Raw genomic sequence first — 18,248 nt, forward strand, 5'->3', positions numbered from 1 at the left:
GCTGCGGTGCTCACTACGTAAATGTCAGCGCGCTAGGCACATGTGCGGGCCGGGGTTAGGGCGGCGGCACAGTGGAGGGGTTTTCCTTGCGACTGGCTCGTGCGACAGAGTAAAGGCAATGTAGACAAGTTGGAGCTAAGTTTTCTTTGTCAAATCTAAAATAAATATAACGAAATTCTCGAACAAAGCATATTTCTTTATGCTTAAGTAGGTGTTTAAAAATAATAAATTAAATGACATTGGTCTGTATACATGGATACTGCGTTTTCAGCAATTATTGTTTAATTAGCAGTTGTTATTAAATTAGCGGTCATTGGAGTGTGGATATTTTCCCCCCTTTTTGTGCTTAGGCCCTAAATGGTAGGTATATGTTTAATTATCTTATATATAAAATTCTCGTGTCACAATGTTAGTTACCGTACTCCTCCGAAACGGCTTTACCGATTTTCATCAAATTTTATATGCATATTTAATAGATCTGAGAATCGGCTACTATCTATTTTCATACCCCTAAGTGATAAGAGTTGTTCACCCTTAACATTTTTTTATTTATATGGCAACACAACGTTTGCCAGTCAGCTAGTAAACTATAAATGTTTCAAATATGGTTAAGTAGTATATGAAGTATTATGTATGGAATTGTAAGAGGTATAATACAATCCTCGTCCCAGCAAATGAATAGATAAAACCACCAAACTTACCTTACAAGCCGATTTGCAGACTGGAATGGTATCAGGGATAATACGCACCGCACTGTCACAGAAGTCGAAAAAGTAGGCACGGCCTCCTATGGAGTAGTCTCTTTGCACTTCACAATGCACGGTAGCACGGCTAGTCCACGTCAAAAACAAAAGGGAGAGGGCACATACAGAACGTTTGTAAGATCTTGCTAGGCGCAAGATGACGACTGGTCAGAAGAAGCGACATTGAAAGACAACTGTGATGGAATTTTGACATCTAGCCACCTTTAAGTTGACAAGGATTAAAGATAGTATAATAAATAATATTTTCATGTTTAATATTATAAACAATCACTTGAGAAACCTGAATCAAATTAAACTGTAAAGACTAGACGTGTTGATTATAAAAATTTGTAATATTTTGAAAAAAGAAATCAGCTATAATAAAGTAAGTAGTTTATTTTTTTTTTATAAAATGGAACTTATAATTTCACTTCTTCTAATAAATAATAAAGAAAATAATTATAACAATGATAATAATTTTATTATAATATAGTATGATACGCGGTGGCCAAAAATGATTAAATATTAAGTTTTAATAATTTATTTATTAGGTTTGCTTGGTAAAAATGCAACTATATGCAGTACTAGTAATACCCTTTTAAAACAGCGAACGCAAAGTTGCGTAGAAAACCCCTCAACCGTGCGTGTGCCTTTACAAAGAGCGAGCGAGATGGCGTCGCACGGCGCTGTACATCCGCTTTTCTCGTTATGTAAGCCGCGGCCCTGGAGCCTGGCGACACCCCGAGCTCCCCTCGCACCCTCCGAGCGTCCTCGCATTCGCAAAGCTAACGTCTTCCAGCTAAGATCAACGCTATTGCACGTTCCACTCTATTATTATCACCCCAAGGTACCCTTCCCGACGCAACGGTGGCTGAGTGAACTGGGCTCCGAACTGGGTTACCGGAATTTGGACCTCAATGCCAACGAATAAAACTCATTAAGTCACCAATTTGTTTATCAATTGCGTTGCGTACGTCCATCTTAATTTTATTACGAACCGATGCGTGCGGATTTATTTTGTTTTTGCAAACATTCGGATTTCCAATTTTGATTTTATTGATCAATCAAGCGGTTAAATAAACTGGGGAGTTATGATTAAAGGGACTGAGACTCATAACTCCACATGCTGCAAATAAACGCGTTTTTTGCCTCTTTCTGTCCTCAATATAGATATCAAAAGTTAGAGCATTTTAAACACATACTGTCTCTATTACCTCTACCAAGAAGGTAAAGTTATCTCAATTTAAAGCGGAAAATCGTTCGACGGGAATTTTCCTGGTCATTTTCTTAACCCCTTATAGCGACTATTCACTTTCACGACGACGTAGAAGGGGTGAAACTGTATTATCGAGGTAAACCCACCCTTTCGAATAAAAATTTATTACTCAATTGGACCAAGTTTTCAATTAAGATACCTAGTATTTATTTCCAATTTATGTATTTTAAAGAAAAAACTTAAAGCTTATCCGAGTGTTTTTTTAATAATAATAACTTGGTAATTATTATTCATTAGATTATAATTAATGATATCATAATAACTTGCGTCATTTTAAAATAATATGTTTTCGATTTACATTTTAACCGGTTCTTTTGTAATTCAAATAGGTATTAATAGTAAACCTTAAGACAGTTTTATTCTTGTATTAAATCTACTACGTATTCCTGGATTTGACCCGTACTTAACGCACTCATAAATAAAGTAATAATCCTATATACATTTTGTTATACAAAGTAATTTACAACAAAATGCCATAAAAGGTTGGCTAGCGTGGTCTAAATTCATTCTTACTTCTTAAATATTAGCTATTAATTTTGATCGCATGTTAGAGACATTAATTTTCTTTTAAGTTGACATTTTCTTATATGTGTACGGGTTTTAATTTGAGATGTAACCTTTACGCTGTTGTTTCATATATTTATATTGGCATTTGTAGTTGACAGGGTGTTAAGGTGGATTCTCACGGTGCGCGAATTGCGGATTCTATTTTCTATGTCAAACTTGAGGCCGGGCGGATTAGACTTTCCGAACTATCGCGTATGTATGCGTTTCTTCAATGTATACCACTATTTACATATTCAAAATATCACGCATTTGCAAAAGGCTAAGACGGTCTACTATTAAGGAATTGTATTGTATTAGATATTGTCTCACTGCGAGCGTATGTTACAACGATGTCTCCAAAATGTATAAACGCCCTTGTTCGCATATACTCGTAATATATTCGTCGCATGAGGAAAGTTACCCTAATAAATAAATGTAACCTTTTATTAGACAAGAGGCACAAAGATAAAGGTTTTATCATAATTATATTTCGACCTTCTTACAGTATTTTCACAACTTTTCATGTTTATTACCAAATTATTTGTTTATTTAATGAAGTATCGCTTGTATTGTGGATACTTTAAAAATATCAAGGTATGCTAAAAGGTAGAAGAATCCTTTTTGAGATGACTGTTCTTCTGCTATCATCATCCGAATGTTGAATGAATCCCTTTATTTTTTACGAGGGGGAAACCTTCAAAAGTTACCCGGTGCCGTGGGAACCACACGGGATTATGTGGGATTTTTACCGCACTAAAACCCCCCCGCTGGCCGTCCTCGGCGCTGCGTGGAGGACTCCGGGATCTCCAACGGAACGCAACCGGAGTCCTCTTGGCGCGTTGCCTCATCGGGCTCCGTCCAGGTGAGCTTGGCGCTCGCCACACAGTCTGGTGTGCACAACGGTATGCGAAATACATCCCTATTTATGACTTATTTAAAAAGTATTAAGCCGATTTTGTAGTTTAAAAGATGAAAAAGAGTCACAAACTTACTAACCTAGTCTTTAAAGGTAAAAGCGGAGCTGTGACTGAATTTAGGCAGTACTTTTATGCTATTTGGAGCTGTTTGCAGGTGTCCATAACCTTACTATCAAGTCGCCATTTAGTCTTCAAATATCTATAAAAAATGTTATTATTATTCTATACATAGCCCAAACGGTTTGCGGTAACGTTTTTTTGGTTAGCAGTGTCTGACAGACTACCACCTCAGCCGCAGAAGGGTAACCTTACCATCAAGTCGCCATTTAGTCTTCATATATCTATAAAAAATATGTAATTATTATTGTATACGTTGCCCAAACATTTCGCCTAACTCAGCAGGTTGCAATTCGCCCGTGCCAAAGTTATAAGGGCTATCACCCCTAAAATAACAGAATGGTATCATGACACTTCCGTCTAACTCCTGTTACATAAATGTGGCTTCTACTAACTCGATTTGCAAGCTTCCTGCGAACACAATCGTAAGGCTTCACTGGATACGTAGACATATGTTGTTTGGTCCTCTATTTAACAATTTATATTTAAACGGGTACAAAACTATATGTGCGTATTTTTTAGACATATTTAACTTGTTGAAGCTTGCCTGTAGCGGTTTCAATGTTAAACCTTTCGTGGTATTTTATCTTGGTACTCAAATGCAACCAATCAATTGAAAGTAACACATTATTTTGAACGTTTTTTGATCGTTTATCTGTATCAATGTACAGTATCAATTATCCCTTAGGAAATAAATAATATAACTTTTATTAGATGAAATTTTCTATCTTAACAAACGTCAAATATCTAAATATGACTTATAGGAATTAGTGTAGGTACTGGTATTATATAAATAAGTAAGGGTACTTTCCATCCCAAATATACTAAGTTTTTGTCTAAAAATTAAAAAATATATATAAGAGCCCTGAAAGTAAAAAAAAATCCCTTGAAGTTGACGTGTTAATTCGTTAACTTTCCGTCCTTTAAACCCTAATTTCACGTTAGCCAAATCCAGGCCAACTGCCGTGGATTTGGCAAGAGATCAGCCGTCACTAGCAGCTGAACTGCTTCAACAGCTTCGTATCGGAAAACTGTCGAAGCCAAACTTAGCTTAATACAATTCACCGTTGAATTATTTGCCCAACTTAGTGAAAATTCGATATTCAAGGCATTAAACGGTATTGGCGTTTATTTGATGTAAATGTCAAAGGTTGGGACAAATGTTTGTCTTGGTACTCGTTATGTTCTAGTTATGTTTGGAAAATTAGATTGCGTGAAACATATACCTAAACCATGGCCAGATCTTAACAAGAGTTATAATACGTGGCATACTGATAATTTATTTACAAATAAGTGAATAAAGTGTATCTTTATTCCAAATATACCAAGTTATTGTATCTAAAAAAAATATAATAGCCCTGAAAGGTAAATAAAAACCCCTCGAAGTTGAATTTGTTAATTCGTTAGCCAAATCCAGGCCAACTGCCGTGGACTTGGCAAAAGATTAGCCGTCACTAGCAGCTGAACTGCTTCAACAGCTTCGTATCGGAAAACTGTCGAAGCGAAACATAGCTTAATACAATTTACTCTCAAATTATTTGCCCAACTTAGTGAAAATTCGATATTCAAGACCTTAAACGGTATTGGGCTTTATTTGATGTAAATGTCAAAGGTTTGGACAAATGTTTGTCTTGGAATTTGCTGTATTTTAGGGTTATCCACGTTGACACAGTATCGAAAATCTGATTGCAACGATAAAAAGTATAAACAGAGCCAGATTTGGAGGTCTGAGGGCCCTGGGCCAACGAAATAGAGAAGGACCCTAATTCTTTTCTTAATGAAAGGAAAAAACTTATTAAAATTGCACAATAAATAAAAATATTTCAACAAAGAATGTATAGTAGTATAGAATGTATAAATAAGTATTGTGCGAGTATTATCAGTAAAATTCTAAAAAATACTATTTGAAAAAATCGTAAAGATTGGTGACCGACGAAATTTGGATTTTCTTTCTCTATTTCACTTGTAGAGGTCCCAGGGTAACAGGTAACAGCCTCTCCAAAAACCTGATACATGTCGATCTTTGGTACGTAAAATTAGGATAGATTGAGTTTTAATAACGGGCTTAAATATAGAATAGGTACATAAATAGTTCCCGATAACTTTGTTATGATATTACGGTTCAATAGTCAGCTGAAAGCAAAGCTAATCTGCTTACACTAAGCTTCCCACGTGTAGGGCACTTAGGGCAGTCACGTGTCAGTTATAAGATCTATACGTTCACATGTAATTACGGATTATGAAATGTTATATGTAGTACACAGGTCTGAGTAACCTACAGATACCTGCAAGATTAGTCAAATAATTATTGTTACTAAAATTATATTACATAGGTACATATTATATTTCAAAGAGTATATATTTATTGGAGTAGCAGACGAGCACGCAGTCCACCTGATGGTAAGTGGCTACTGCCGCCCATGGACATCTGTAATCAACCCCAGATAGGATTAGATATTCCTACCTGTGGTCGGCCATAAATGCGCCGCTAGCCTTGAAGACTAGTTGGAACGCATCGGAAAACTATGTCTGCTACTCCTATATTATAAAAATGGTATGCCGCAGTGCTAGACAATTTTCTTTTTTCATCTTTTTGCAGCCTTTCTGCCCAACTGGATCACTTCTCACATTTTCCAGTCAATTGTCTATCTCAACGACCTAAAAATTAGTCAAGAAGGTCACCCAGTAACCTCGACCATCGCGAACGCCAATTGTGCCAAAAGCCATGATCTGTATAACGTAGCACAATGCACCTAAAATGTTTACTTATCTTGCCTTCTTAGTCTTCTTGGAAACGGGAATTTGTTTGGAAACTTACCTTTTAGGCCCTAAAGTAATGTATAATGTATTGTATGTATAATTGTAATGCCCTATTGTATATGATGGAAAAGAAATACTTCTACAGTCTACATTGAATTAGAACTAAACAAACATTTAGCTGTAAACACCCATGCGCTTGGAGTATTCCAATAACAGTTTTCCGTTTTTGTAAAAAATATCTACTTTTTTCATATCATGGCATAACATGAATAAATAATGTAACATTTTATGCTAGCAAAGTATGATATTAAATAGTACCTTTTCTATGAAATACATTGTATGGTAGTGCGTATAGAGCCTCACAAAGGCAACAACAAAGGCTGAACCAAATATGAACCCAATACGCTGTAGTTTATTAGTTTCATTTTAACTATTATTTAATAGTTTCGAGGCGAAACAGCATAAATTGGAATAGTATGCGCTTTACAAATTGGGCTGTTTTCATTAGACGACACGATCAAGACATCGTGTGCGACACTAACTGACGTTAAATCATTGAGAAGTGCTGAGTGCTCAGCCGGCTAGTAATTTATCGATTGTGCCTACTGTGAAGTGTAAAATATTAACATGAAATATAACGTAATGTAATTTTCAAATAAATGAATATTGGAGCTCTTTTGAAGTAAGTGTAATGAAGTCTAAGAATTCTGCGCTCAGCTTCGCAGTAACTTGCAACAATGTTTTTTTTTAATTTGCCTTCAATTTGATGTTTGATTTTGCAAGGGAAGTATGATTTTATACGTGATAAATCCATTTTATTACCATCCATATTGATGTTATGTCGTTAAATATAAAAGAGTTCGAATACCGTATCGTTCATTAAAAAATATTAAAGATATAATCTTGCAAATCGGTATCGATATATTACCGACGACACGATAAGTCGTGATCGTTTACTCAAAAAGAGCTTGCTCAAAGGCGCAACATAAACGACATACAAGCTTACAAGCTCCCAACTTGAACCAGGGTACTAACTTGTTTGTGTTAACTTATGCTATCCGTTTCAGTTCAACCTGAGACCGGTTCAGATTTAATTAAACTTGAGCTGCAACATCTATTAATTATTAGTTAGATTTTGTTCGCTTTTAAGAATAATATTTGTTTTCTTTTTCAATAGGATCTATTTTTTTATGTGACAAACAATTGCCTATTATATTTGTTACTTAGTAATGCTTATTAAAACAAAAACCCGACTGCGTAAAAAAAATTAATTCAATAAAAAGTTAAGTAATGTAGCCTATGCCATTCTCACAATTTAGACGAATCCAATGACGCCTCATATATTAAAATCCGTCAAGCCGTACCGTATATAGGTATACCGTATGTTGTCCCTGTAGTTTCGGGATCAGAAATGGGCTACGGTATCCCCTGCCTGTCGTAAGAGGCGACTAAAAGGGGCTTTCGGGGTTGCGGGCGCCAAGAGTGGGAGCTCGAAGCGCCCGGCTAGTGACCCCGGGAAGGACGGCGGTATGTGTGGTCGCATTCCGTCGTATACACCAGACGGTGTGGTGATACAAACTCACCTGGGCGGAGTCCGACGGGGCAGTGCGCTGAGAGGACTCCCGTCGCGTTCCTATGGATATCCCGGAGTCCTCTACGCAGCGCCGAGGACGGTCATCGGAGGGGATTTAGTGCGGTAAAAGTCCGACATATCCCCGTGTTGCTACCACGGCACCGGGTAACTTTTTAAGTTTTCCACCTCGAAAAAAAGGCATATCGTATGTATACCGTATGTCCTTTGTCCTTCCGCAGTCATGTAAAAATGATAATATAAAACCACGTTATTCAGTCAGTGAATATTATTATTATGAAATAGATTTAGATTAAAGATTAATTCCGTAATAATTTCAGGTAAATTATTAAGTAATCCCTGGGGCAATCTTTATATATAAAAAGTAAGGCTTTAATGTTTAATGTTTTGCTTAGTAGGCATATAATACTGAAGCTTCATTAAATAATTATACGCTGTTAATTTTAACGAAAACTGGAGAATTATTAACTTTGAAAATCATACGGATACGCTAAATTAATAAAAAAATCCTCAGATAATCTTACAATTTATATTTAAATAAAGAATACATTTTTACATTTCATAATCTGGATGAAAGCAAATGATTATTATATACGGTTTTACACTTTACTCCAACAAGTAATTGCAAATTTTGCATCACTTTTCGTATCCTCGGTAGTATAGTGGTCAGTATGCTCGCCTGTCACGCGGGAGACCGGGGTTCGATTCCCCGCCGAGGAGTTGATCATCGTCAACACTTTTTTTCGAAATACTTTTTTATTTTTTCGTTTTAAACAAAGTATTTGATTAGTATAGTTGCTTAATACATTCTAATATTAACAAACGTTTTTTTTTGTTATTTTATACTCGTTTTACATATTTTTTAGGAATATGGCATGAAGTGTAATATACTCCGATGCGCATTGGAGCATCGTGGTGGAATACGCCTCTCCTTTATGGAAAACATGTTTTAAATGCTGATAGGACCATGGACCAGAATGGTTTAACCATGGATGTACCTAACACCGTCACATCCATGTTAGTGTTAAGTTCTGCGTTTCGATGGAAGGGTGTGACTGACTTACATTTGAGGCCATCTGAGTTAGGAGCAGCAGCTCTTCAAGTAGAACCTGATTTAGATGTGTATGGGCGGTATTGACCAGTCACCAGCAGGTGGACTGCGGGCTCGTGTGCAACTCGGATTTTATAATACAAAGTTTTAAAACAAATTAAATTAATAAAACAGAGATTAAATGATAAAGTGGAGTGGATATTTAAAAAAAATCATACAATTTCTTTACAAAATGATAATTCTTTTAATAATACCATAACATCTAATAGGTACACGTTTTTTTCTCAAGGATTAAATAAACGCTATCGTTTCGATATGTCACAATTTGGTATTTGTGGCTGTTGACAAAGTTACAAAGGACATAAACAACCTCCCGGCTCATACATTAATAGGAATATTCCGGTTATATCCACTAAACATTGTTATGACGTAACCAACGTGAGCATAAAAAGAAGTAGGTTTTTGCGCTGAGAAAGTCTTTATAATTCGTAGCAAAACAATACCCCTTATTCTCCCATTACTGGCCATGGGTCTCCTCTCAGAGTGAGATAGATTTAGGCCATATTACACACCTTTATATACTTTTTTTAAGATTTCCCGAGCAAGTCGATCTTCGTGCAATGTTTTTCTACGCAGTTTAAGCAAGTAGTAATTAATTTATATTATTCACATAACACCGAAAATCAGAGGTGAGAGCCGAAATACGAGCCTCGGATTTAGCTATCATTACTTACTTACAGGTAATTGTAATTAACCACAAATAGGTATGGAGTCTCATCTGAAATCGATATTCGTTGGCATTTTCGAGTAACTAAGTTAAAAGGTTCCACTACAGTCGAACTATGAAGGATTTTACCACCTTCAATCGCTTTGTATGCTCAAAGATTCAAGGTCGGTTTTGTATGTGTTAAAAACACACCATAAGCCATGATGCTAACAAAATAGATATCAAAAACCTAAATATAACTCTATCAAACCGACAAGACTGTTCATATAATTATAGAGCTGATAAACTAGTACGTAGTCCATCTGATAATTTAGGCATTGCTACTCATATGTGGAACGAACTCCAACAGAATGAGACTCAAAATAATTCTGGAATAAAGTTGGAATCTTTCTCGGTGAAATAAAGAGAAACTTTCCTTAACTTGCAATTACTTCGCTCACTGACTAAGTTTTCCTCTTCAGTTAGAGAAATAAATCCTCGGATGCGCATCGTGACATTTGTTTTCGGAAGAGCGAACCATGAATAGTTCCAATTAAATAGTTGAATAGCTTTGAATAGCTTTTTATAGAAGTTGAAGAACCCATTTCAGAGAAACGTGTTGTGTTCGTAGAATTTGGTTTGTTTTAATGTATTTATTTAGTCTTTATAGCGTTCTTTTGTACTTATTAGCTAGTTACGTATTAAATCACAAACATTTATCCTTTTATTTTACCGTTACTTTAATATGGATGTAAACATTATATGTTTTTTTTACCGGTATGCAGAGGGTAATGATTTTGAATGTACCTATGTGTGTGTATCTCATTCTTTGGTACGCTCTACAGCTTGGTGACTTGGCAAATTTTAATATAATATAATGTGTCTATTGATTCGTCTCAATTGTGGGAGTGGTATGGGCTGCAATTGACAAAATTTTGATAAGCGGTTGGGTTCTTTTTACCGTATTAAAAACATAAATTACTAATACACAAAGGTTCACACGACTTCGTAAAATACTTTCTGAATTCCACGGCCGGATCTGGAAACTGGAAAACTTCATTTATAAAATTATGCTGCACAACTCCTAGATTTATTATGAATAGCTGCTGTGGTAACTTTGAATAGCTTGAATAGCTTTAATTAAGCGGCAGTTGAATGCGTCTGTCCACCACCGTCCCAGAGGACTGCAGCGCTCAGTTTGCAAGTTTTAGTTTTTATTGTTGTTGTTTATTTTTAACACGCTTTTTATAAATACTAAACCGTAACTACATTTGAAACTTTGGAATCATTGTTTGAATTCCAATTTGCAGTTGTTTGCTAATTCTGCATTTGATATTTATGGACATAATACATAGGTATTGTATATCGGTACATTGTGGATATTTTTGGACATACACACACCTGAATTTAATTAATTCATTATATAGAATTAGTATTGAATTAATAGTCTTAAGTATTGCGTTTGTTCTACTGCAACATGTTCGTTGGTTGGTTCGGAAATCTTAAACTAATTTATTATCTTTTAATTTATGTATCCTCGTTAAATAAGATTTATGTAATAAAAGTAGTAACAAAGCAGGTGCCTACTTATACTAAACCGATACATCTTCAACAAAGCTTATTACTTACAAGATGCACTTGTTTACACGGTAATATTATTATGGGATCATAACCGATAACTTAAGAAAGTAAGTAGGTAATTGTAGATTCTAACGAGATTTATTTATGACTCTATCTAGAAGAATTACGAGTATCTACTATACATTGTATAATAGCTAAGTCTTTCTAAATGGATTCTACTTTGAAAATAACTTCTAAGGACATGTTTTACTATCAAACTGGTATGTCTGGTGGCCCAAATCTTGATTGTTTGCGGTGGTGCCATCCGCGTCCCATACTTCCGCGTCTTACTTGAAGGTGGTAGAGCCCATTGTGATTCGTCTCTGGTGGCACTACCGCCACACCAATTAGCAGACATACTTATCCGAAGCGTTTTAACGTATATCTTGTTAGACTTAGCACCTTTAGTAAGATTAATATTGTCTGTAGTTGACTAAAGATGCCCAAAGACGGCAGTAGCAATTTACCATCAGGCAGACTGGACATTCGTTTGCTTCTATAGAAAAAGAAAAACTTGACGTTGGTTCAGCCGTAAGTAAGTTCATAAGTAAGTAACATAGAATTTTAACGTACAAATATGAGTATGACTATGTACTAATCAGTCGCCTGTACAAAGCTGCAAGTTTTTGCAAAAAGTTGCAAAACGAAGAAAACGAGAACCTCTTTGCTAGTCACTTTGCGAGAATATTTTCAACTTTAACTTTAACATGGAATCTGTATATATAAGTAATATTTTTGTGTCTGTCTGTATTTTGAATAAAAGTATAATTATACAATCTCATGTTAAATGGCGAAATTACCATACCTGAACCAATTTGGAGTTATACAAATCTTCTACTAGGTACAAATAGATCTGTACCTCTGGTTGCGGGACTAGAATAGGGCTACAATATCCCCTGCCTGACGTAAGAGGCGACTAAAAGGGGGCTTCCGGGGTCGCTGGCGGCAAGAGTGGAAGCTCGAACCATCCAGTAATTTCCCCGGAAAGGACGGCGGTATGTGTGGTCGCATACAGTCGGTTACCAGATGTTGTGGGAGGAGCGAACGCTCCCCCAGCGCAGAACCCGATCGGGGCATCGCGCTTGGAGGACTCCGGCTGTGTTCCGTCGGAGATCCCGGAGTTCTCCAACAAGCGCTGAGGACGGCCACCGGGGGGGTTTTAGTGCGGTAAAAATCCCACATAACCCGGCGTCGCTCCCACATTTGAGCTCCCGCCTTTTAAAGGTTTCCCCTCGAAAAAAAAGGTACAAATAGATCAAATTTATAGGACCTTGGGTCAGTGAAACTGTCCTCTAAATAATCAAAATTTTGAAAGAAAAACTATCACGCTTTTTCACACTTCATCTTGGATCCATCTGGGATTGACTGACGTTTGACATATTTCAGAACCACTTATTATCAAATGACTCCCTATGTCCGCTCTTGTAGGTAGGTACTACTTTATACCTGAATATACTTAAATGTCTTTGACTGAAAAGATGTAGAGATGAAAAGATTTAGGGTTTCTGAGTAAATTATTGAAGTGTTGAAGTAAACGTTGGTGAAACCGCGTGAAGATGCTAGTTTTCATATAAAATGCGGTGCAACAAGATATGGAACCTCAAAGCTTTTGATGCTACCCGTTTTTCTTCGAACTCCGTGCATTTGCATACAATTCTCAGTTATTAAAGAAATATTTCAGACGTGTAGGAACTAACTAATGAGCTTCGCGGTCTTGGGTTCACTTGTGGATGTGCTTTGTTATTAAGACACTCACTTTTGTTATGGAAATAAGAAAGTGGTGTATATTATATATAGGTAGTTATGAAAATGATGGACATCAGTGCAGAAGCGTAGCGTGCCGCAGGCGATCTGCTTCTCGTAACACTTTTTAGGGGGCCAAAAACTTAAAAAATATATATTATGTGTATTTCCTATAGGAAGACCTTTCAAACTGAACTCCGCCCAGTGTAGCACATTTAATTAGGGTGGTAAAGTAGTAACAGAATTTTTTCGCCTAGAAATTTTAAGGACCATTTATTCCTGACTTTCCTTTTTGTACCTAACAGCGCAGGGTGAGGTTTTTCGAACGTGCGTATGTAGGTACGAAATGTATGGTAAGTAGGTCTCATTCTTTAACACGCCCTGCATCCCAAATGGCTTGGCGGATTTCAATAAATGAGGTGTCGTTGGCTTCGTCTACATTTTGGAAGTGACATAGGGTATACTTTCATTTCGGAGTTTTTGTTGTTAGAATAATTATCCAGGTTGCCAATCTTTTCGTACGGGACGTGGCATTTTCACGCGAACTCATTATTTGTGCGAACCCACGCTACAGTGATGTATGCAACCATACACGCTACGTTCATTGAGTCGGCGCTTCAGTTCATGATCACAATAATACTATTTAGCATTCATGTGTGGTAATCGCTAAAAGAATTTCATGAAGATCTAATATTACTACAATTAGTAACTATAGTTCTCCTTAACCTCCGTACACCCCCGTCGTTGCCCTTCCCAAGCGAATATATTACTCGTAGTTCGGCGAAGAAGCCAGACATGTGCTCAGAAGCGGGGCAAACCCGATTTAGCATTAATTCTTTGAGAATCAATATAAAAGCGGTCGAAAGTACCCCTAAGTATCTTTCATTTTGAGTAGCCTATTGTTATTTCGTCTTTTGTTCTTTTGGTGTGGAAAATTCGGACTTTTCAATTTGGCGTTTGTTTGCGCCGAAGTTTCGTAGTGAAGTAATAGAATATCTGAAGGGAATCTGATACCACAAATGTTTGCTAGATTGATTTGCTAGAAGGAATTAATGTTTACAAACTTAATGTCAATATTTGCTTCGACATTATTAATTTTCGACGAATATTGGCAAGATTCCAGGGACAGTTTCCCTTGTCCCTGTAGTTCCGGGACCAGAATAGGGCTACAGTATCTCCTGCTTGTCGTAAGAGGCGACTAAAAGGGGCTTTCGGGGTTACGGATGGTAAGAGTGGGAGCTCGAACCGTCCGGCCAACGACCCCGGGAAGGACGGCGGTATGTGTGGTCGCATACCGTCGTGTACATCGGGCGGTGGGGTGATTCAATCTCACTTGGGCGGAGCCCGACGGGGCAGTGCGCTGAGAGGACTCCGGTTGCGTTCCTTTGGAGATCCCGGAGTCCTCTACGCAGCGCTGAGGACGGCCACCGGGGGGGTTTTAGTGCGGTAAAAATCCCACATAACCCCGTGTCGCTCCCACGGCACCGGGTACCTTTTGAAGGTTTCCCCCTCGAGAAGAAAAAAAAAAAAAAAAAAAAAAAAAAAAGGGACAGTTTCCCTGAATTATGGTAGAACCCTTCGTGGCTTTGCGACACTCATTTTGACTTATTTAAGCGCTGTTGTGTTCTATTTTGAGGGGTGTGGTAAGGCCAAGATAAAGTAAAGAAGATGATATGATACTTTAGTTCCACAGCATTCTTGCATTTCGGTGTGCGAGTGTGGAAGCCGAGTTACATATGAGACGGCCACCTTGGTAATCAAGAGTGGCAACGTATCTGTGATTGGCTTCAGTTAGAAATTCTGTCCTATATAGAATTAGTAAGAAATTTACACTTACCATAAGATGAACTGCATGATTGCTATTATTTCGAAAGGATACTTAGTATTGCAATGACTTGCGCGGCGTAAGGCTCTGGTCAATTTCCACCTTACAATATTATCTAAATTATGAATTGTATACTTAGTTCTGGATCTCGATGTCCGTAAACTATGAAAATAAGCGATTACCTTACAAAATTGCAGATGATTTAAAATCACATAGGTACAGATAAATATTTATTTACCTACTTATAAATGGATTTCACACCTAAAGGTGCCTTTCAGGTACAGTGGAGCGTAAAAAAGGTTATTAGGAGGTTTACTTAAGCTACAGTAGACGAGTTACTTAACAGACGCGTCTACATTCTACGGCTTCGTAATGTTGTCAATCATGGTATTAGTGAAATGGAAGGTTGAAGGAACATCGGAGTCAAGGTTGTGTGGACATCAAAGACATTGTAGGGCAAGTGTTTGACAAAAGTGGATAGTGAAATGTTTTCGTGGTGCGACACTCATGATGTCACTGATATTTCTATTTAAAATAATAGCAGTGTTAAAAGTTGCTGCCTTCTGGTTTTAGGAGTGTAAGGGATAGACTAGACACTTACATTACAAGGCATTTATAGGTACTTAGTGATCAGTGGTGTCACTGGTATCACCACAGCTAGATTTAGGTACAGATACGACTCATATTATTTAGGCTTGCACATATCCGTGTGGCACTGACCATTCATAATTTGACGGACCACCTGCTCGATTGATTCTGCAACTTTGTTGAACATTATGTACCTAAATAACAAAAACATGAATTTTGAAATTATTTAAAAGTATCTAAATATACATGTCCTTTCCTTTTTTGCATTGACGTTGAAACGAAACAAAACCACAAAGCATGTTCAATCTTTTAATATCTTTTACAAAATTCATTCAATCTTTTTTGCTGAATTCATTTCATCTTTTTATGCCTTCACCGCTCTTGTGACTCGTTCCACTTGTATTTAATTTAGAAAGATTAAAGATAATTTCCTCTTGACATTTTGGGGTGTTTATTATTTTTAGCAAGTGGATACTTTGAAATGTGAACGATTTTTAAGCTTTTTTGAAGCTTCGTAAAATAGCCACGTACCACCATCTAAATATATATTTAGATGGTGCAGGCGAATGAATTTTTAGTATTACACAGTGGTCTAAAGCCATACAATTGATTGATGAAAGTCTTCCTCAAAAGAAGGGAGGAATGTTTTTGTAGTACTTATGTCTTCGATGTTGTGCTTTAATTAGGTACTTTAAAAATCCGCGGTAGGAGGGAAAGATAGAATGTGATTCTATTGACTTTATACGCCGATTATCGATGATCAATCCATACCCCAAACAAAAAGATCGAAATTTTATAGTTTCTGGTAAAAAGTACCCAATTGTCCAATATAGATACTTGGTAGGCAAAACAAAGGATAGATTGTTTATCAATAACGGGCGTTAGCACAACACAATAAATATCTTTTAGACTGGACAGAAAGGACTCTAATAAGGAGACGTCGCAGTGACTAACAGTCATTAGATTAGTCAGCTGGCGCCCGATCCTTGATTGCATTACGCCATTATCCACTCATGAATAATTAGACGGTAGTGAATTTTGCAGGAAACGAAATTTACGGTTCTAATTCTGACTGCTTTTATTTAATTAAGATGGATACCTTATCATATCAGTCGAAGTTCTTAGGTTTTATTTGATGGCGATCATAATTAAACATTTGAGAACTTTTGAGCTGTTCAAAAATTCTACATCGTTTAAACTGTGCCTGTGTTTCATTTACTAAATATCATTTCACATTTGGTTAGGAGATCTTTTTTGGTGGAAGAAGACTTGTCCATGAGTCATATTTGATAAGGTTTACATATAGGTTAACTTACAGGGTTTACATTTGTTTACGTTTATTTTTGGCGGAATTCAAGCTGAATGATAAGATACCTACTTTATTACGTTAGTTAGTTATTTGACAGTTAAACCGTAATCTTTATGGCTAAAATACTGTATTTGTTAGTTGTTTCATGTGCGAAATAAAACTTGAAGTTAGAAGCGTAGAACTTTCGGATTGGTCAGAAACTGTCTTTGCTGAATATAGGTATAGTATCTATAGACGTCCTAATTTTAAAATTTCCTCACGAGTAGTAACACAATTATACTTTATGTCGAATAGAATAGCTTTCTTTAGCAACTTTAGAACTTTTGGCAAAGTTACTTTTATAACGAAAAAACAATAATGTACCTACTAGAAAGCAGTAAATGGTCTAAATTTCAGCTTGAGATAATGGGCCATTACGAAAAGTTATAGTTGTTTTTGTTCTATGACCTTACATTAAAGTACACTTAGGTGTACGTTAGGATATGAGTATATTTCGACATAAATAGGGGCTGTCCATAAAATAAAATGAGAAATATTTTTACTGGTACGAATTTCTGGAAGAGCGGTTTGAATTAAATGGGTTTGAATCAGTTTGTAACTTAACAAATAACAACACATTATTTTGCTTATAACAAATTATTTTGCTTCAACGGTAATGGATAACATCATCGCAAGGTAAAATACTTGCCTAAAACTCCTCTATAACACGTAGCAAGTCGTTTCCGATCCGGTAGTAGTTTAAGAAAATATTGGAACTGACAATTTGTAAGTGCCGCCGTTGGCCTATACAAAAAAATAAATATAAGTAAATAATTTCATTTCATTGCACTGAAAGACATGGACGTATTTAATTAACCCCAAGTAGGTTTCGAGTTCAAAAACAATGCTACGTTTAACATTAGTGAAATTAGTGACTCTTTGTGACTACACTCACAACCTTACAGAAGATTCCCTGTATCGTGAATGATGGCACGGGGTCCATGGGCACACAACACACAGACACCCAGACCCAAACATCTAAATCTATCAATTAGGTATGTCTGGCCGGGGATCGAACCAAGGACCTTATACGCGAGAGACGGGTATGGTGACCGCGTCGCCACGTGGTACATCAAAGTTGAGACCCTACGTTTAAATTTCCATAACCACACCTTTAAGAGAGCCACTGCTGTTATAAGCCATGACTGTGATGCAATAGATGACGTCTCCGCACTATGAAGAGTTCTACCACATTTATGATCTAAGGACATTACGTACCTATGTACCTAATAGAAAAAAATCTCATTTATCCACAGTGCAGTACGTAATACTTTAATCTTATCTCATTATATAGTTAATTCTATTATTGCATTTGTTTCTAATTCCGACCCAGATCAACTAACTGGTGATTAATCGTGAGGTCGCCATGTCACCCGGTCGTGACCGTGGTATGGCTTCGGATGAGTCGTAACGATAT

At 36.7% G+C, this 18,248-nt stretch overlaps 1 non-coding gene across 1 annotated transcript; it reads left to right on the forward strand.

The window, feature by feature from the left end:
* Positions 1-8,598: 8,598 nt before the first annotated feature.
* Positions 8,599-8,670, forward strand: TRNAD-GUC (transfer RNA aspartic acid (anticodon GUC)). Its single transcript has one exon. It is a non-coding gene; the product is annotated as a tRNA-Asp (tRNA).
* Positions 8,671-18,248: the final 9,578 nt, after the last annotated feature.

Source organism: Epargyreus clarus, unplaced genomic scaffold (genome assembly GCF_041222505.1).
Source record: "Epargyreus clarus isolate Ecla_fem2 unplaced genomic scaffold, WU_Ecla_fem_2.2 ptg000005l, whole genome shotgun sequence".
Lineage (NCBI taxonomy): Eukaryota > Metazoa > Arthropoda > Insecta > Lepidoptera > Hesperiidae > Epargyreus > Epargyreus clarus.